Source organism: Geotrypetes seraphini, chromosome 2 (genome assembly GCF_902459505.1).
Source record: "Geotrypetes seraphini chromosome 2, aGeoSer1.1, whole genome shotgun sequence".
NCBI classification, from domain to species: Eukaryota; Metazoa; Chordata; class Amphibia; order Gymnophiona; family Dermophiidae; genus Geotrypetes; species Geotrypetes seraphini.
In genome coordinates, this window is record NC_047085.1 from 375,726,806 (window position 1) to 375,747,864 (window position 21,059).

At 41.2% G+C, this 21,059-nt stretch overlaps 1 protein-coding gene across 4 annotated transcripts in view; it reads right to left on the reverse strand.

The window, feature by feature from the left end:
• PTPN3 (protein tyrosine phosphatase non-receptor type 3) overlaps positions 1-21,059 on the reverse strand; it is a 710,747-nt gene that overhangs the window by 201,455 nt on the left and 488,233 nt on the right. The window lies entirely within an intron of this gene.

Consider the following 21,059-nt stretch of genomic DNA (forward strand, 5'->3'; position numbering starts at 1 on the left):
AACAGCACCAATTTTATAGACACTGGTAAGCGTCTAAGCTCAGTTAAATAAACCAAACAAACAAACTCTGTTAAAGCAACATTAACATTAAGGGACAGTTTATTGTGAAAATAAAAATTTAGAGCACATAGATTTAAAAGTAAGAAAAAAGTAAGCCTTTATGGCTTGCCTAATGAATTCTGAGGGTCTAACTTATTTTACAATAATGAAAGCAATTTAAAAGTACATTTCATTAAGAATATATTTCTTAACAAAATCAATGGTCTGGCTTCTCATTCTGTCATCAGAGCAAAAATCCCCAAAGCTCCCAGCTACAAAATTTCTCTCTCTTCTCAATTCCCCCCAAATTCAATATCCAGGGCAAACCCTCAGAAATGAGGATGAAGACAGTACAATATTTCCTTATTCAGATCATCCCCTAATATGTCGGCATGCATATAACTCAACCAGGAGGCATGTCAGAAACGGCTCTTGGCCAATTAAGTAGCATTTTGGTGCCTAACCACAGATAGCCAGCTATCTGCAACTGAATATTCACGGTTAGTGACTAAACAGCAATCTCACACAACATAGCTGGCTAGGCATGGATACTGAGCACCCAACCATTTAGGTTTAGCAGCTAAAACAAGCTGCAAAAATAGCAGGCCTATCTTTAGCCATTAAGCACTTAACTAGGTAGTGCTGAATATTAGCATAACCTGTCAAGTAGCCATGGCTAAAAATAAAACCAGATATTCGTCACAGGAAATGGCCCAGCACTGAATATAAAGGTTGAGCACTAGTGTCGGGCGGATAGGAGGGGGGACAAACATCTTATAGAGCAGGGATCTCAAAGTCCCTACTTGAGGGCCGCAATCCAGTCAGGTTTTCAGGATTTCCCCAATGAATATGCATTGAAAGCAGTGCATGCATATAGATCTCATGTATATTCATTGGGGAAAATCCTGAAAACCCGACTGGTTTGCAGCCCTCGAGGAGGGACTTTGACATTCCTTGCTCTAGACCAGGGATTTCAAAGTCCTTCCTTGAGGGCCGCAATCCAGTCAGGTTTTCAGGATTTCCCCAATGAATATGCATTGAAAGCAGTGCATGCACATAGATCTCATGCATATTCATTGGGAAATCAAGAAAACCCGACTGGATTGCGGCCCTCAAGGAGGGACTTTGAGACCCCTGTTATAGAGGAACTTAACAAGTAAAATGAATAATTACAATGGACAACAATTTTTCCAAAAGTTTTGCTTCCTTAAAACAAAACTGGTGATTGTGATAGACCCCCTTTCAAAATAAACAAATATAATTTCCCACTATCACATAAGAATTTTGAGAAACACGATGGTATATTTATTTATTTATGGTTTTATATACCACTTATAGCCTAAGTGGTTTACATTCAGGTACTGGATCATTTTCCCTATCTGTCCTGGTGGGCTCACACTCTACCTTTAATCGACTATAACATGTTTTAATGTACAAAGTTTCTGATGTTTTCCTCCTGATTTTCATTTGTTCTCAGATTCCAGTTGCATCTTGTTGCAGTGTTCCAACAATAGTCAGCCAGCATTGATGGACTCCAGTTGCCCTGATATCTTTTTTCCACAGTGGCAATGTCCTCGTGAATCCTTTCGCCATGCTCGTCGTTGACTGTACCAAGATTTGCGGGGAAGAAGTCCCAAGTGTGAATGTAGAAAGTGCATCTTTAGTGCCATGTTGCGCTTCATGGTCTTGTATGCTCTAAGAAGTTTGTCAACCAGTTGAATATAGTTTGGTGCTCTGTAACTGCCAGGAAAAATTCTCAATGACATCCTTGAATACTTTCCAGGTGAATTTTCTCTGGCCCGACTAATAGATCTTCAACATCTCTCGGTCATCGGATGACACGTGTCTGATCTGAGGACTGACAAAAATGCCTTCTTTAATCGTGGCGTCAGTTATTCTTGGAAAGATCTGTCTTGGATAAAGAAAACCTTTTGTCTCCCTTGTTCATCGCTTTTACAAAATTTTCACCAGCCCAATTTTATGTGGAAAAAGAGGCAAAAATATCTTTGTCTGGTCAACAAGTGGTTCATGTAATACATTTTTCTATCCTGGAACCAAATACTTACAGATTGGCCAGTTCTTTTGAAAGTAATGCAACTCCTTAGCATAGCTGTTCCATTCACAAATAAAACAACAGTATCTGTACTTAGTATATCCAAGCTGCATTCCAAGTAGCAAAGCTACTTCTTTAAGACCACCACAGAGGTTCCAGTTGTACTTTGTACACTGGATAGGCTTTAACAGCAGTTCCATGTTTTCATATGGTTTTATATATGCAGCCTTTTCAGGAAGCACCCATCAGGCCCATACACAAGCGTGCCCAGGCATGCCCAGACTGCATCATTTCCATGGACGTCATCGCCCTGAATGCACGCCTGGACATGCGTACATTATATCCAGCAAGGTATAGTGTGAGCAGTAGGCCTATATTAAGAATTAGGTTAAGAATTAATTGCATTAGCCTGAAAGTATAACAAGAAATTGCTAAAAAAATGTACTTTTTTGTTAAAATAGTACGTGATGCGTAATTTTAAATGTGATTTTTTTTTTGTGATCAGCAGCCCAAAATCTGTAAGATACAACGAAAGTGTTGATGAAGCAAAAACTTTGTTGTACAGTGTTACTGGATTGTTGGTTTAACACTGCCTCAAAAACGAATGTGACTGTTGGGCAGACTGGATGGACCGTCATTTTACTATAGTGTGCCAGCTAGAGCCAGCTGAATATAACCTTTAAATCTCTGAGACTTCAATATATTCACAAAGAGATAAAACTCTTTCAGTGAAGCATTTAGCCACAGCTGCAACAACAAATATAGAGGAAAAGTTTCAAGCACTGGATACTTCGGCTAGATTCACTAACCTTTACTTCTGTGGCCGATTCCAACAGGCCCAACCAATTCACAACATCCAAAAATTCTAATGAGGGCGATCGGAGGAACGCCCCCCCTCTGCCCGCACGAATCGCTAGTGTGTGATCCTGACGCATGCGCAGATCATCTGCTTTCCCTGCAGATGGTCTGCGCATGCTTTTTTGTGTACCTTTTTTTTTTCTCTCGGGCTCCGACTCTCCTGCTCTCAAGCCGCCCTTGAAACCCTGCCTCTCTTCTCAAATCACAGCACCGGCAGAGCTGACTTTTTTATTTTACTGCTGTAGCCCAGCGACCCTGTATACCCGCTGTAAACCCGCGAGTTAAAACCATAGGCTCGCAGTGCGGCAGGCAGGAGAGATTCCGGGTGGCGACTGGGGGGAGAGAGGCTAGCAGGCAGTAAGATTTCATGCAGCAATTGGGGGAGAGAGGGCTGCAGGCAGGAGAGATTCAGGCAGGCAATTGGGGGAGAGAGGAGGGCGGCAGGCATGAGAGATTTGGGCAGCAATTGGGGGGAGAAGAGGGTGGCAGGCATGAGAGATTCAGGCAGAAATTTGGGGGAGAGGAGGGCGGCAGGCATGAGAGATTCGGGCGGCGATTAGGGAGAGAGCAGTGCGGCAGGCAGGAGAGATTCGGGCAGCAATTAGGGGGAGAGGAGGGCGGCAGGCAGGAGAGATTCAGGCAGACATTTAGGGGACACACAGGGCAGTAGGCAGGGAGATTCGGGGCAGCAGAGAGCAGGGCGGCAATGGAGCAAGGAAGACGGAAAGGATGTTTGTGACTGGTCCCCAGCAGTCCCTTCTTGGGTTGGTCGGACAGCCGAGTCGGAATGCGAAATTGGTTTTGTGAATTGGGTCCCTGCCTACTTTGCATGCCGTCCCCCCATTTGCATGCACGGATTGCAGGAGAGGTTAGTGAATCAGGCCATAGGGAAATCGGGGTTCGCAAACCGATCTGTACACAATTGGTTTGTTTAGTGAATCTAGCCCTTAATCCTTTTATCCTGGAGAGAAAGTTTCTAAGAAGTGGGAACGAGACGTACACTGCAGCTTTGATGTTTCACTAAACAACTTCTTTGAGTCATCCTACAGATGTTAAAATAAATCTCTAGAATATGCTTTTTTACTCTCTCTTTGAAAACTTTGTCCCTCGTGATTTTATCAGGGAAAGAGTGGCAAGCTGCCCAGGGTACAAACACCTCTGTAAGCATAAAAATATCTGAAGTATGGGTTGTCAGCAGATTTATTTATCATATTTACATCTTGCATTTTCTATATAATCTAAGCTGGTTACAAAAATAAAACCATATATTACAATGTAAAACATGACAGCAAATCAATACAATAATTATACAATGTAATATAATCAGTTTACAATATAATCAATTAATGTAAGATCATCAGAAAAAAGCTTGCCTGAACAAATAGGTCTTTAATTGTGACCTAAAGGAATAGAAAGATGAAATTTGCTAGAGGAGGACTGTTCCACATGTAGATCGAGCAATAAAAATAATCATGCTTACCTAGTTTCAAGTTTAATTAACATTTGATTAAATCGCATTATCAGGAATTCAAGCGAATGTACAATTTAAAATAAGAGAAAGACAAATAATGTATTTAGGGAACAAAAAAACATGAATACAAACAATGCGTAAACAGTGACAAAAAATGAAAAGGGAGGAACTACAATATGTATAGGAAAGGAGAACATTAAAGGAAACACCACCAGGCTAAGACTAACTGTACAGAGTAGTCAATGTTTTTATGAATCAAATACATCCTTGAACAGAAAACATTTTATTTTTCCTTTGAATCTGTGCAGCTGAGATGAAGGAAGGGAATAAAGACCAGGGATAAGAGTAGAGGGAGGTGAAAGGAGAGAGGAGTAGATAGAGAATGACACAGGTGCTGAAGGAACTTAGGGAAGTTCTGGTAGCTCCGCTGACTGACCTTTTCAACGAGTCTCTGGAGTCAGGAGTGGTATCGGAGGACTAGCGAAGGGCAGACGTGGTCCCTCTCCACAAAAGTGGAAGTAAGGAAGAAGTAGGGAATTACAGAAGTCTGACTTCTGTGGTAAGCAAATTAATGGAAACACTTTTAAAACAGAGAATGGTCAAGTTTCTGGAATTCCTGTGGATTACAGGACTGGAGGCAACATGGATTCACTAGAGGTAGGTCTTGGTCAGACAAATCTGATCAATTTCTTTAACTGGGTGACCAGAGAATTGGATAGAGGATGTGCGCTAGATGTGGTGTATTTAGATTTTAGCAAAGCCTTTGACAGTGTTCCACACAGACGTCTAATAAATAATACTGAGTGCCCTCGGGATGGGTCTCCAAAGTGACGGGCTGGCTCAAGAACTGGTTGAGTGGAAAGCGACAGAGAGTAGTGATCAATGGGGATCGCTCTGAGGAAAGGTATGTTACCAGTGGTGTGCCTCAAGGTTCTGTTCTTGTGCCTGTTCTTTTAACATTTTATAAACGATATTGCTGAAGGGTTGTCGGGTAAGATTTGCCTCTTTGCAGATGATACCAAAATCTGCAATAGAGTAAACACGCTGGATGGTGTGAATAACATGAAGAAAGACCTGGCGAAGCTGAAGAATGGTCTGAAATTTGGCAGCTAAAATTTAATGCTAAGAAATGCAAAGGTCATGCATTTGGGCTGCAAAAACCCGAGGGAACGGTACAGATTAGGGAGTGAAGAGCTTATATGCACAACAGAAGAGCGGGACTTGGGTGTGATTGTAGTGATGATCTTAATGTGGCCAAACAGGTTGAAAAGATGATGGTGAAAGCTAGAAGAATGCTAGGTTGCATAGGGAGAGGTATGGCTAGCAAGAAAAAGGAGGTACTGATACCCTTGTGTAAGACTTTGGTGAGACCTCATTTAGAATATTGTGTACAATTCTGGAGGCCGCACCTTCAAAAAGATATAAAAAGGATGGACTCAGTCCAGAGGAAGGCTACTAAAATGGTATGTGGTCTTCATCATAAGGCTTAAAGGGACAGACTTAAAGATCTCAATCTGTATACTTTGGAGGAAAGGTGGGAGAGGGGAGATATGATAGAGACGTTAAATACCTACGTAATGTAAATGCACATGAGTAAGTCTCTTAATTTGAAAGGAAACTCTGCAATGAGAGGGCATAGGATGAAGTTAAGATGTGATAGGCTCCAGAGTAATCTAAGGAAATATTTTTTTTACAGAAAGGGTAGTAGATGTATGGAACAGTCTCCAGAAGAAGTGGTGGAAACAGAGACTGTCTGAATTCAAAAGGGCCTGGGATAGGCATGTGGGATCTCTCAGAGAGAGAAGGAGATAATGGTTACTATTTGGCCTTTACCTGCCATCATGTTTCTATGACAGAATTTATCACCATTCCCATCCCCATGGATAACTGTGGGAAACTACTACTACTATTAATTATTTCTATAGCACTACTATCCCCATGTCGTTCTTTAAGGAGAGAGGGAAGAATCAGAGTATGAACGGGCATACCACTGACCCTCTAGCCTTGCATTGAAGAATGCTGGTGTAATAGGACTGAGGTTGAGATAGACACTACAGAATGACACAGGATGGTTTCCAATGGTTATTGCAGGGACTGGAACAGTGATGAATTCTGTCACCATGTCATTCTCTTCTGGATAGCAACAGGGGAAGTGGGGCAGGCGCAGTTGCATCCGCCTGCCCCAGATGCTTAATTACCTAGCTATGGATTTTAAGGTTCCTCGATTCTGAAGGACACTACCAAAACAACAACAAAAAAGGGGTGAAGATGACCAATAAATAGAGTGCTTTATTCTTCACTATAAAGACTCGACACACACGTGTATCAGCCCTATGGCCTATATCAGGAGTCTCTATTGTATGAAGAGCATCAAAATTAAACAGAATCATCTGGGTGTCATGAATGAATGTCTCTATTATTTTCTATACAATCTGTAAAGCAGAGTAACTTAGTTCTTTATGTACACCTATGTGGCATAAATACACAAGACTCTTTCAATTGAAAGGAAACGCTAGTGAGAAGGCATGGATGAAATTAAGAGGCAATAGGCTCAGGAATAATTTAAGGAAATTCTTTTTTACAGAAAGGGTGGTAAATATGTGGAATAGTCTCCCGGTAGAGGTGATGGAGATAAAGGCTGTGTCTAAATTCAAGAAAGCAAGGGATAGACACACAGGATTTCTTAGGGAGAGGAGGAGATAATAGATGCTGTGGATGGGCCATTCGGCCTTTATCTGCCATCATGTTTCTATGTTTCTAGTTACCACATGAATAATGTCCATGAACAGCTTTTAGTTCCGATATCAAGGTTCTATCAAATGCTGAAGGTACTTTCTGTTCTTCTTATATACAATCATCAATTCCTTATCAGAAAAAGGGTCTAAATACCAGATGCCAATGCTTTCTTAAAATTTTGATAATATATGATAAATGACTGAATTCCAAAGTGCAAACAATTTTATTCTCTGCCTTTTTGTCTGATTTCATAAAAAGTTCTTTCCTACCCTTTTGTTCAACTCTTTTGTTACAGTCCTGTAACAATGACTGTAAGGCAAATTTCTTTTTAGAGCCCTGCTCTGACAACTATCATAATGTAATAATCTGTTAACATCTGTTGGTTTTCAGCAAATATCTGTAATCAATTTGCCATTATTATTGATAATTAAAATATCAAGAAATGCAGGTGATGGTCAGAGAGGGGAACAGAAGTGGAGAGATTAGCAATTGAGCAGTTGGAGGAGAGGACAAGTTCAAGGCAGTGGACTTTCTGGTATGTAGGGGTGGTGAAGCACAGCTGAAGGTTGAATGAGGATATGAGAGCTATGAACCTAGCAGTGTAAGAGTTAGAGGAATCGTTGGCACGGATGTTGAAGTCACCACAAATGAAGGAAGGGGATGAAGTTTCAAGAAAGAAGGAAAGCCAGGTGTCAAGGTCTGTGAGAGAAAAGAAAGAGGGACTTGTCAGGGGGTTGAAAAATGACCGCTATTTCTGAGAGGTAGAGGAGTGAATAGATGGATGGTGTGGACTTCCGAAGGAGAAGTAGTGAGACTGAGGTGGAAGAAGGGTTTGAAATGTGCAATGAAGGTGAGAGTAGAAGCCCAGCACCACCTCCATGATCAACTGGGCGAGGCATATGGGAGAGAAGGTAACTTCCATGACATAGGGCAGCCTTAGAAACAAAGTCAGGTTTCGTTTAGTGCAAATAGATGGAGAGATGAAAGAGGTCATGGACAAAAGCAAGCTTGTTGTAGACAGAGCGTCCACAGGGCACTTGAGAAATGGAGAGAAGAAAGGAAGAAGAGAGGAATAGAGATGAGATTGGAGATACTGTGGTGGGACCTACATGAGTAGGGTGGGACTTAGGAGGACCAGGATTGGGATTGATATCCCCAGCAGAGAGCAAAAGGAGGAAACAGGCGAGTGTAGAAGAAGCAGGGGGGGGAGGCAAGGCGCTGCACCATGGACAAGACACACGGAGAGAATAGGAATGATTGAATGAGAGGAAGAAAACATTGAAGCTTTAGGGCTATGAAGATGATAGAATACAAAATGGAGGGTGAGGTGATAAATTCAAAGAGTGAATGATTTGAGGTGTATACCATCCAGTCCAGGCGATTTGCTACTATTTAATGTGCCAATTTGGCTCAGTACATCTTTGAGGTTCATCGAGATTTCTTTCAGCTTCTCTACATCATCACCTTTGAAAACCATTTCTGATACAAGTAGATCTCTTACATCTTATTCAGTAAAGACTAAAGCATTTCATTCAGTCACTTCACTATAGCCTCTCTTCCTTCCTGAGTGCCTATTTTGCCCCTTGATGATCTAATGGTCTCACAGATTCCCTCACAGGCTTTCTGCTTCTGATTTACCTAGAAAGTTACTATCAGATTTTATTTCTGTGGCAAGTTTCTCATCATATTCTCTTAGTTGTTTGTTTGTTTGTTTTTAAATCAATGCTTTGCATCTGACTTGCCAGTCTTACTCAGCAATGAAGACTTTTACAGTGAGACTCTGGGGTTCTTTTGCTATAATGTGTTAAGTTTTTTGCATCTACTGCACTTTAAGAAAAAAATTAATTTGGAATAGTGAAATGGTTGTGCAGTAACTGCTGAGAGCATGCCCAGCATGTCCTTTGAAGTTACCCAATCAATAAGTTCTTTACTGCACATTATGACTATTCGTACTTCAGAAGGTAGTTGCACAAATGACGGTTCTTGCAGCAAGTACATGTGCTAACTTCAATGTAATTACAAGACAATTCTCTATCCACAGCCTACCAAGTTCCAACCCCTAACACTGCATGCAGTTAACAAGCCATTTAGTGCATACCGTCATGTCAGCTCAAGGCAATTTGAGAAGTCACAGAAGCGGCACTATGTACTTGTCATTTTCAAAATGGTTCAGAAATACTTCACATAATAAAAGTGAAGAAATTGCTTTTGAAGAAGAAAAATGGATACCAAGTCACTTAGCTAAGAAAGACTTATGAAAGTGGACTATTTTACTATAAGTGCAAATTGCTGAAGTTTACCGCCATCTAATCTATTTTTCTTCTGCTTATTAAACTCATATTTATCCTAATTCTTCACCAAGAGGAGAAATGTATGCATATTTTTTAAAAAATTATTTAATTTCTTTTGAGAGGGTAAGAAAAGAGTTTCTTTTGGGAACAGCAAAAGGACAAGATCGGGAATTATAAGAAAAAGAATGAATAAAAAACTACAGTATAATGTTAAGAAAATTTGTCAGGCCAACTTAAACAGAACCAAAATTTATCACTCTGCCTGTAATTAGCACAACTTCAACACAGCATCACATTTTTCTGTCTTCCTGTATCTTGCACTTTTACCCTGTAACTCCTCTGGTAATGTCCAGCATACATCTTTTGTAATCCGCCTAGAATTGCAAGGTTAGGCGGAATATAAATCACTAACGTAATGTAATGTAAATATAGGCAGAAACTCAAGAGACAGCTCTCTGTTTAATTATGGGATGTAAAGCTGGATCTGGATCAGCAATGATTAGGGAGAATTTATGCCATTTAAATTTTTATATTATTATTCTATTTAATTTGTAACTGCTTCGATGTTACCTGTGGGAGGCAGGAAATTAAATCAATAAATCAAATTTTAAGGCAACAGACAGATAAAACCAAAAAGAACAAGGGGAAGAAAACACCAGACACAAATGTTAGAAAAAGCAGTTTAATCATTCTCATGCATTTAGAAGTTTGGCTCACTGCTGTCCCAAATCATTCTGTGTAGCAGTGACTGCTTTCTAATCTACCACATGCTCAGAAGGGCTTACAGCATGATGTGTTGAGGCTTCCTGTGGTTAAAAAAACAATGTTTGCGCACAACCATGCACTAAAAAACGTATCTGGAGGGAGGTAGAGAATAGGTGAGACAGCATGAATTAGCGCAGTTACATTACTGCTGATTAGCATGTAAGCCCTTATGACCTTTGAACTAGGTGGCATAAGAGCCCTCATGCCAATTTTTGGTTAATGGCTGGGTGCTAATGGCAACATTAGCACAAGGCATTAATTGAAAAAAAAAAAAGGAAATCAGCCATTTTCCTGCTGTGATAAGAATGACCTTAGTGCATGGGAAAACCAGTATAAATAATAATAATAATTTATTCTTGTATACCGCCATGCCGGGAAAGTTCAAGGCGGTTCACAAAAAGCGCTAATACATAAAATGCAAATAAAAAATACAACAGATAAAAATGCATCAGGTTAAAATAAGAAAAAACTTATTAAAGTTAAAACAGGATGCATAAAGATACCAACCAATCAAATAGTTGTGTCTAATAATTTTCTGAAATCTAAATAGGAAGAAGCCTCTAACATAATTTTTCCAAGCCATACATTCAATTTAGCAGCCTCTCAAAGAACTTCTTGTAACAACAAGATTTTATAGGTCACTTTTTACCTCAATAAAAGGACCCTCAGTGTACTAATGAAGTGGGCATTTCATAACAATACTAGACCCTGATCCAACCTAAAGACAGCATTGTCCAAGGGCTCAGTGTTTGTAAAAGGGGTATGCAGAGGAACATTCTGATCGATATGCAAAACTATTTAACTATGTAGGAACAGATCCTGGCAAATTAAAAACACTTAAAATCTAACTGCAGATATTCAGTGGGAGATAACCAGTTATATCCCACTGAATATCTGAGGTTACGGACTAACATAGGGGTGGGCAACTCTGGTCCTCGAGGGCCTGAATCCATTGAAAGCAGTGCATGCAAATAGATCTCATGCATATTCATTGGGGAAATCCTGAAAACCCAACTGGATTCCGGCCCTCGTGGACCGGAGTTGCCTACCCCTGGGCTAACAGTTAACTGGCTATGATTAGCAATTAAAGGCTACATAAATAGCAGGTTTGTCTTTAACCACTAAGCACTTAACTGGTTAATACTGAATATTGACTTAACCTGTTAAGTTACCACGGTCAAAAACAGTGGCATAGTGAGGGTAGGAGGCATCCGGGGCACTGGTGCCCCACACCCCGCACCCACTGCATACCACTCACCACAATCGTGCCCTCACTTTCCATTCCCATACCTCTTTAAATCTTCGCTAGCATGAGCAGCTTCTCAGCCCTGCTGCTGGCATCAGCGTTTGCTTTCCCTCTGATGTCACTTCCTGGCCCCACAACCCGGAAGGGAGCTACAGGCACAAGCAGCAGGCCAGAGTAGTTGCTCGCGCTGGCAAAGATTTAAAGAGGTATGGGGGAGGCAGGGAAGGGAGGGCATGAGTGTGGCATGGGGGCGGAGAGGTGCCGGCGCCCCCACTAAGATGGCACCTGACGCTGTCTGCTGCCCTGCTCCCACCTTACTATGCCACTGGTCAAAAATGAAACCTGATGCAGAGCCAAGATTATTATTATTATTAGGTTCTTATATCCCCCATACCCAAAGAGTTCTAGGCGGTTCACATCCGTTACATTAGGATCCGGTCTGAACACGGATTTACAAAAAAATTTTTTGTCGGAATTGCAGGTAGCGCGGAAGGAGGCAAAGTAGTTTTAGCACAGGTTTATCATAGTTGGGTTAGAAGATAAAATGGAGGGAGTGGGAAACCAGAAGAGGGGGGGGAGAGGGAGGTGGGGGTGTGGGGGGGTTGGAGTGTATGCGGGGAGTAAGGACTAAGGGTCTTGTTCGCGGAAGAGGTGTGTTTTGAGAAGTTTTCTGAAGTCTAGGTAGGTCGGGGCCTCTAGCATCATTTGGGCTAGCCAAGGGTTCAGCTTGGCCGCCTGGAAGGCGAAGGTTTTGTCGATGAATCTTTTGAGCTGGCATGATTTTATGGAGGGGAAGGTAAACAACTGGATTCTGCGGGATTTCTTGTTGGTGCAATACATATTGAAATGTGGGGAGAGGTATTTTGGTGAGAGACCAAATACTGTCTTGTAACAGATGCAGGCGAACTTGAAGAGGACTCGGGATTCGAAGGGTAGCCAGTGCAGTTGGTGGTAGAAGGGGGTGATGTGTTCCCATTTGTTCAGGCCGAAAATGAGGCGGACAGCTGTGTTTTGAATCAGTTGACATACTGGAGAGCTGCTGCTTCTTAGACATAAAAATATTTTCTTTTCCCACTGCCTGTTTCTTTTCCTAGCCTAAAGGAAGAGAAAGCCTGTTACTTCTTCTCTGCATCAGACTAATATAATTTGCAGTCCCCATCGCTACTTTGGTTGTATCCTCGGTCAGGTTGGGGGAAGACCCTGAATAGGACAACAAAGTTTTGTTGGGTCCTAGTAGGCTTTTTCACCACCTCTTGCTCTAGGAATGTTATAGGAGCGCTGGAGAGATCTGGAAGAGAGCCTGGATTACCGTGGCTGATGCCCAAGTCTAACTTGGAAGCATCATTTGGAGGTGATCTGCAGTCAACACCTCATGGTGGTGAGCATGAGGAAAGGAAAGAATACAGCTTTGGTTGGGTCTGAAGCCTCTGGCAATTAGGCTGTAATGCTTTTCCTCAAGCCATTGGTGAAACTGACAACAGTGACTATGGAGGCACTCTGTAATGCTATGGAGAACCTATACTTGGTATGTTCTTATAGTATTACTGTATCTTTAAACACCTCCATTAAGCTATAGAATTGAGATTCTAACTCAACCATTTTCTTCCAGATTTGTAAGTTGAAAAAAATAAAGAATATAACTACTCAACAGGCTAGAGATAAATCTTTGATACTGAAGAAGATAGAGAACTTGGAAAATTAGAACAAGAAAAGTCTAAATTCTGGTGTCCCAAAAACTCTTAATAATCTTAGATCGATTTTGAAGATTCCAGCATCTAGTATCCCCCCGGTTCAGAAATTGTATCTAGCAAGGATCATAGAAACTAAAGAGGAAAAAAAACATACATACATATATGGTAACATAGTAGATTATGGTAGCTAAAGACCCGAATGGCCCATCCGGTCTGTCCAACCTTACCTCTCTTTAAATTACTGATTCAATTTAAATTTTCCTTCTTCTTAACTATTTCTGGGCCAGAACCCATAAGCTCTACCCGGTATTATGCTTAGATTCCATCTAACTGAAGTCTCCGTCAAAGCTCACTCCAGCCCATCTAAACCATTCCCAGCTGTTGAAGCCCTCCCCAGCTCATCCACAATCAAATGGCCATATACAGTGCAAGTCTGCCTCCAACACTCGCTTAGTTCTTCAATATATAACCATTACTATCTTTTTTTTTTTTTTTAACATTTAAAAAAACAAACCTTTATGATTTTTTTTCAATAGTAATTTTATATTTTTGAACACCTAGTTTGTGCAATGATTATAATTTAAAGCACATTAATACATTTATTTTGAGTTTTGAAAACATTTGGAGGTTGGTTGGTTTGATACCAGTATATTATTTTTCTCCTATTACATTGGTTTACCTTATTTATTATTATTATTTTCTCTTTTAGGAAAAGGGCTTGCAAGTAAATGCAAGAACTTTACACAAAAGGGGGAGGGACAACACTAGTTTGGAGGGTAAAACTGATTGATCATTTGAGCAGCAGGCGTAGGTAAAGTACTAAAAGAGAGAGAGAGCATGTATGCCCATCCAAGAACGAGAGAATGGCTCTGTGTGCATGCATGCACAAAAAATGATAGTGTGAATCTTTGTTTTTGATGTGCATCCATATTTGTGTCTCTCTGAAAAGGACTGTCTCAAACAGTATAATCTCGTTATAACAGACTCGCTTATAATGGAACCTCGCCTATAGTGCACAAAGTCTGCTGGTCCCGGCTGAGCGCCATTATAAACATACAGAAAAACATCGGATATAGCGGACTTGCATATAACGGACTTTCGGATATAATGGACAACTATTTTGGTCCCCAGAACCGCTTTTAGCTGGAGTTTTATTCGACTATAACTGACATGCAGGCTCCGCCTACAAGTCACGTGGCGTGCAGGTGATATAGTATCAAAATGTAGCCCAGAAAAAAAATGACAGAGTATTTTTCTTTCTAGTACAGTGTTCTGGTTTGCAATCATTTTGTGCCATACCAGTGTTTTGCTGAGTTTTGTTATTGATGTTGATATGCTTGTGCAGTGACTGTTGTTCATCGATTTACATTGTTTCAAGTTGCCCTAAATAAAGTTTTTAAAAAATGCAACTCTTGATATAATGGACCATTTTTCCAGGTCTCTTGAAGTCCGTTATAATGAAATTATACTGTATAGCAAGGGTGTCCAACCTGCGGCCCAGTGAAGTATTTTGTGTGGCCCCGGTCGAGGATGATGCAGGATTTTCCTCTGCTGCCCCAAGGTGTTTACTGTCTTGCTGGCTCCCTCCTCTGTCTTGCTGCAGAGTTTGAACGTTTGTGCAGCCCCAGAAACATTTTTTTACGACCAATGCGGCTCAGTGAAGCCAAAAGGTTGGACACCCCTGCTGTATAGTGTTTCCTTTGAAAATCTGGCCAGGAATAGGGAAGTCCACTGGCACAAATGTAGCTACCTACCCCCCTCTTACCTAGGGGGTGGGGAGCAGTAACAGAAATAAATGGGTTCCTTCTGTAGAAACTTACAAAATGTACATTTTTTAAGGATCCAATATAATTGTGATAGCTTGAGCAAACTCAGCCAGATCATGGCTTAAAAGTGAAAAAAAAAAATCTGAGGTGTTGAAAATGAAAAACATACTAAAGCAGTTCTTCTCACAGGCTGTTAGCTCAGGAGTACACCAGCAAACAAAATAGGTTTGGATTCTATAAGTAGGGTTACCAGATTTCTTCAAGAAAAAAGTGAGGACATGTGGTCCTGCCCCGCCCCTAAACAAATCTCTTCTCTTCTCCTTGCCGAGTCCGGGTAGTGTCTGAAGGATCTCCAAGCATGCTTGGATGGGACGCGATGATGTCACGCACATTCTTGCAACATCATTGCATCGCATCCGCACATGCTCTGAGGCTCTCCAGATGCGGTCCTGAGCTCACAGCCTTCCAAAACCCAGACAAACTGCCAGGTTTTGAAAATCCGTCCAGACACTGGACAGTCCTCTAAAAAGAGGACATTTCTAGGTTTTCCCAGACATCTGGTAACACTATCTACTGGGCCAAAGAAAAATCACAGTGTGCACAGAGCATACAAGATAAAAGCTGCTTCTACCTCATGGCTACTCCTTTGATCCTTCAGACCAATATTCTGTAGCGCTATTCTAGAGATCTACTACTTCCTGCTCTGGGCCTCTGTCTTTCCCAAGTCCAGACTGTACCATACCTTCCTGACTGAGTTTCTCAGGTCTAGGCCTCTTATGTAAGCCCTGAGAGGGAGTATGCTTAAGAGACACCAGTTATCTTCCAAAACATTCCATTATAAATGTGTTAATCTGGCCTTGCTCACATGCTGTGGAGATATTTGATACTATGAATCCCATATATTTAATCATAGCTTGTACTACTGTAGGGGTGTTTCCTTATTTGCACTTGAAGGTTAGGCCTCTCTGACATCATCAAGCCTGAACCATTACTTGCAAGAAATCATTCCAGCCTGAACCTGCAAGAGGAGAAAGAAGAAAACATCTTTGCTGTTTCTGCCTGATGCCTTCTGGGTATGTACTAGAACTGTATTCTAGTCAAGGACATCCAGCTATGCCCATGTGAATCTTGGGGGAGGAATTGCTCCTGTACTTCTTATCTAAGGAAGGCGCCTCTGTCTCCCAGATAGTACAAGACTTTACACAGAAAGCTATTCATCTAAGTTCTGTTTCTGGATTGGTCCGGAGAAGTCAACTGACGAGATCCAAGTGAAAAGGTGCTAATTATAATTTAGTCTGTGTTAGGATGTGGGTGAACTCACATCTCATCACAGGTGTTCTCCATGCACATCTTTTATAATAATTAAGACCTGAACAGTTACCTCGTGTGTCTCTCTGCCTGAGAGAAAGTGAATCGGACCTTAAACAGATCTGGTTTCCATCACATCAAGGAAACCTTTGCTGCCAACCTAAATTACAGCTGTGCCAGTGGCTGATGAACTCTTGTTCCTGTAACAGAAGGATTTCTATATCTGTTAAGCTGAGGAGAGACGTCTTCCATTTCACCTGATTCTGTGCTAAGGCCTAATTGAATGGTGAGAATACAGAATTCTATTATCTTATCAGCTGGGGTTAGATAAAGTATCCTATTGTGATATAGGATAAGGCTTGTAAAGCTACTCTTGGTGATAACTGTAATAGATTGCTGCTATTCAGGAATTGTTATTATAAGGAATTGTTTAGTGTGTGTAAGGATTAGTTTTACTTATTTATCTAGCAAGTGTGTTGCGATAATTATGTACTGAGTTTCATATATGTAATTGGATATTTTGTGAACAATAATTAGTTATTGCTGCTGGCTTGTGAATTATACTTTTCTATTTTCATAATAAAGGTATTTCTCATTAGCCTGGGTCTGGTCGTGTAAGTAGGCTAAGCAAACTGAACCTGGATGAGATATTATGGTCTTCCCTAGAAACTAACAGGCATGTATTTGTTTATGTAACTGATTAGTGGACTATAAATCTTTCTACACTATTTAAAAGGGTATTTAAAAAAATCTTCATTATTTACTTAATTTCCAAAAATTGTAACACAGGAGTCATGCAATGTTTATAACTGTAAAACCTTAAAAACTTCCATATTCTTCAATTACCTTCAACAGCACAAAACAGTTTGCTATACACATACATATAATATATAAAATAAGCTAAGCTTACATCTACAAAACTATTTATCAAGCAAACGAAACTATATGGGTCTGCCCATATCCTTCCAATCGGTATCTACACTCTGAACTGAGAACATTTTGGCTAAAAAAAAAAAAAATGATAGATCAGCTTAGCAGATTCTCTTTGATGCGATCTTAAATCTTGAAATTAGTAATACCTATTTTCCTTACAATTTAATCATGTTACACTAATGAAAGCATTCCAAGTACATTTGAATTAGCCACAGCCAATTCTAATGCACTTCTTTCTTCAACAATCCTATCCCTTGTTAAAGTGGCAACACAACAATGATTTTATTCTATTCAAGTACAAGAAAAATGATAAATCAGAGATGAAGCAGTTCCCTGGGGGAACAGCAGGCATCTTGACACATGCCCTGATCTTTTCATAAGCATGCTGTACCAAATGTACAAAGAGATGTCTTTTCTTTTTCAACAGCTCTGTCTGCTTTTCTATTCTCTTGCATTTTGTTGTAAAGTTGCAAAGGCTTTTGCTTTAAAAATTCATGATGGTTTAAACCACTTTGATGTGCTGCATGCTGCTTGGAAATATACTTGGAATGCCTGTACTCTATGGAAACAGTTTTGTTTTTTATAACCCTACCAGATATTCTACTAAGCCATAGCTTCACAATGTGGGAAAGGAAAAGAAAGGATTGGACTTTGGATTTAACTCGTGCCTTTTTCAGTTGTAACTCAAAGTGAAATACATTCAAATGCAGTACGTATATTTTTTTACCCAGAGAACTTACAAATCTAGGCTTGTAGATGAAGCAATGGAGGATAAAGTGACTCACCCAAGATTACAAGGATTACAGTGGGAATTGAATCCTGGATTCCCTGGTTCTCAGCCCACGGCGCTAACTAATAGACTATGGGCTAGATTCACTATGTCCACGTATCCGATCTGTGAGCAATCCGATCCGTGGGTGGGGGCTGATTCATGAAGTGTCCTCATGCAAATGAGGACGCTCAGAATCACGCCCCCAACTGACTACATGGATTGCTGAATAGCGATCCTGACGCATGTGTAGATCATCTGTAGATGGTCTGCACATGCTTACAGAGCAGCAACCTTTTTTAACTTTACTTTTTTTTTTTTACACTTTTGACTATAGCGAGCCCATGTTTTTAACCCGCTTTAAACCCGCGTGTTAAAACCATGGGCTCACACTGCGGGGGAAGGCCAGGAGAGTCGGGCAGAAGAAGGGCGGCGATCAGGACAGAGAGCAGGAGAGTTGGGGTAGAAGCAGGACAGCGATCGGGGAAGAGAGCAGGAGAGTCGGGAGCAAAGAGAGAGAGCTGGAAAGTCGAGGCAGAGAGAGAAGGACAGTTGGGGCTGAAGCAGGGCGGCGATCGTGGCAGAGAGAAGGAGAGTGAGGGGCAGAGAGAGAGCTGGAAAAGTCGAGGCAGAGACAGCAGGCAGAGAGACCAGAGAGAGCAGAGAGAGAGAGAGCTGGAAAGTCGAGGCAGAGAGAGAAGGACAGTTGGGGCAGAAGCAGGGCGGCGATCAGGGAAGAGAGCAGGAGAGTCGGAGCAGAAGCAGGGCAGCGATCGGGGCAGAGAGCAGGAGAGTCGGAGGCAAAGAGAGAGCTGGAAAGTCAAGGCAGAGAGAGCAGGAGATTTGGGGCTGAAGCAGGGTGGCGATCGGGGCACACAGCAGGAAAGTCGGGGCAGGAGATGCAGTCAGAAACGACATGAACGACTGGTCCTCAGAAGTCGTTTGTTTCTTGATTGGCCAGCCCACTCAGTCTTCCAGTTTTTGGCTAGTGAATCGCTGCCTGCCTACTCTACATGCCGTTTCCCCTCATTGCATGCGCGGATCGGATCAGATTGGAGGATGATCGCCATGAGGTTAGTGAATTGGGTCGAAGAGAAATCGGGTCGCTAAGTGGTCGCAAAGTGGTCGGGACTTGATCGGTGGGCTTAGTGAATCTAGCCCTATTTTTCCACATGGTGGATCCACGCCAAAAAATCCTTACTTACACCATATGAGATATTAAACTGTATTCCTTTATTGGAAAATTTATATAAATGTATAATCTGTCAAATATACTAGGTGGAGAAAAAAGGCTGGTGTTAAATGTTCACACCTTAAATTTAAGGGCATTTTATGCCACTTATGTTAGCATCCTATAAAGAAAAGTAGGAACATTGGGACAGATTCTGAAAACGGTGCCAGGCACCCTACTGCCGCCCAACTCAATTGTTTTAAACAGTGCACTAATTGACTGTGCCAATTAAAAACCAATTCAAATCTAGTTTTAAAAAAATGTAGGTGCCTGCAGGTGCCTACAAAAAGGGCACCAGATTCACAACTACAGAGGCGCCTAGCAGCGCCCAAGGTCAAAGCAGGCGTGGTTTGAGCCGGAAATTACCTTAGGCGTGATTCCTGTTAGGCGCCTACCTTTACTGGGACCCGCGATTCTGCAAACAGCGCCATAGCATGATTGGCATGATCGGTGCTATTTTTGTAGGCAGCCACTGATTATGATACTGTTTGCAGAATATGCCCCAATATGTATAGAAGAGTTTCAAATAAATGCTTTCCTAGTGCTCAGCTCTAGGTATCCCCTTATAGAACTACCTTAAGCAAGAATAATTTTAATTTAAACTTATTAGCACTGAAGCTCACATTCCAAATGTCTACCATTCTTCCAATTTAGCATTGCCTTTCCATTTTTAAAACCTTTGTCACGACAGCTCTTTTACATATCTTTATATTATCTGCAAACAAGCATATTTTCAGCTCAAGTTTTTTGGCAATGATGTTATTAAAGATACTGAAAAGAAATAGTCCCAGTAGGGAGCACCGCACTGAAACTTTGCCTTCACCAGAAGAGACTCAATTTAACCTTCTTTTGGCCTCTCTCTATACCACCCAGCTTACTGTTTTCAGAGACAAAATGTAAGTAAGTATCTAAAGTTTTACTGAAGTTCAGACTACTGCTGCATCTACCTGATTAAATTTGTTAATGGGGTGACAGTTAATCAAATTTATCCAATACTACCTTCCCTCAGTGAAACCATATTATCTAGGGCCCTGTATTCTATTTGATTCAATATACTGTACTTTTTCTTTCATTAGATTCAGTGGTCCAATTTCCCCACTTCCTCCTCATTCAAACGTTTGTACTGAGGGACTATAGTTCCTTTCTGTCCTGAAGTATAAATTGACAGAGCTAAAAAGAGGTGATCAATCTAGTCTTGAGCCTTTTTTTTAAAGTATCTTGGAATGGATATCATTGGGCCTCATGGCATTATCCATTTTTGTCTATGTACTGCACCCACAGCTGTGTACATATGCCTACGTTCAACTGTATTGTGCTAGCAGGCTTAATTAATGTAAAGTGCTTCCTGGTTAGACTGGAATCTTTACTCCAGTTGGTCATCTCCTTTGCATGTGACCACTTTCTCCCCCCTCAGCAGAATTATGCCTGAATCTTCCATCATTCCACTGTCATTGCCTGAGGGTCTTCAAAATCTGTTCTGTCATAGGTCAGCCATTGTATGTGACTTTCTCCCTCAAATCGCTGAAGTTCAAGCAGATGAGGCTTTAGTGTCCTTAGTGACATGAGATTTCCTGATTGGCCCTGGCCTCTGCCCACCTGTCTTGTGAGTACACCCGCTCCCCCCCCCCCCTTCGTGTGCTGGAGACTGAAAAGGCCATCTTTACCTTAGCAAGAACATTTCTGCCTTTGATATTCTCCAGTCCCCTTTGAAGTTTTGTTGCCCTTTTACCTCATCCAATGTTCAACATTTGTACTGTCTAGCAGTGATCTGAACAAACAAAGTGAAGCCGTTTCAGAAAGGCTACTCCTGCACTTGGGCAGAACTCCTCTGTTACAACTACTCTTGATGCCATAAGTGTGTTTATTTATATACATTAAACAATGTAGGGATGAACTAGGAGA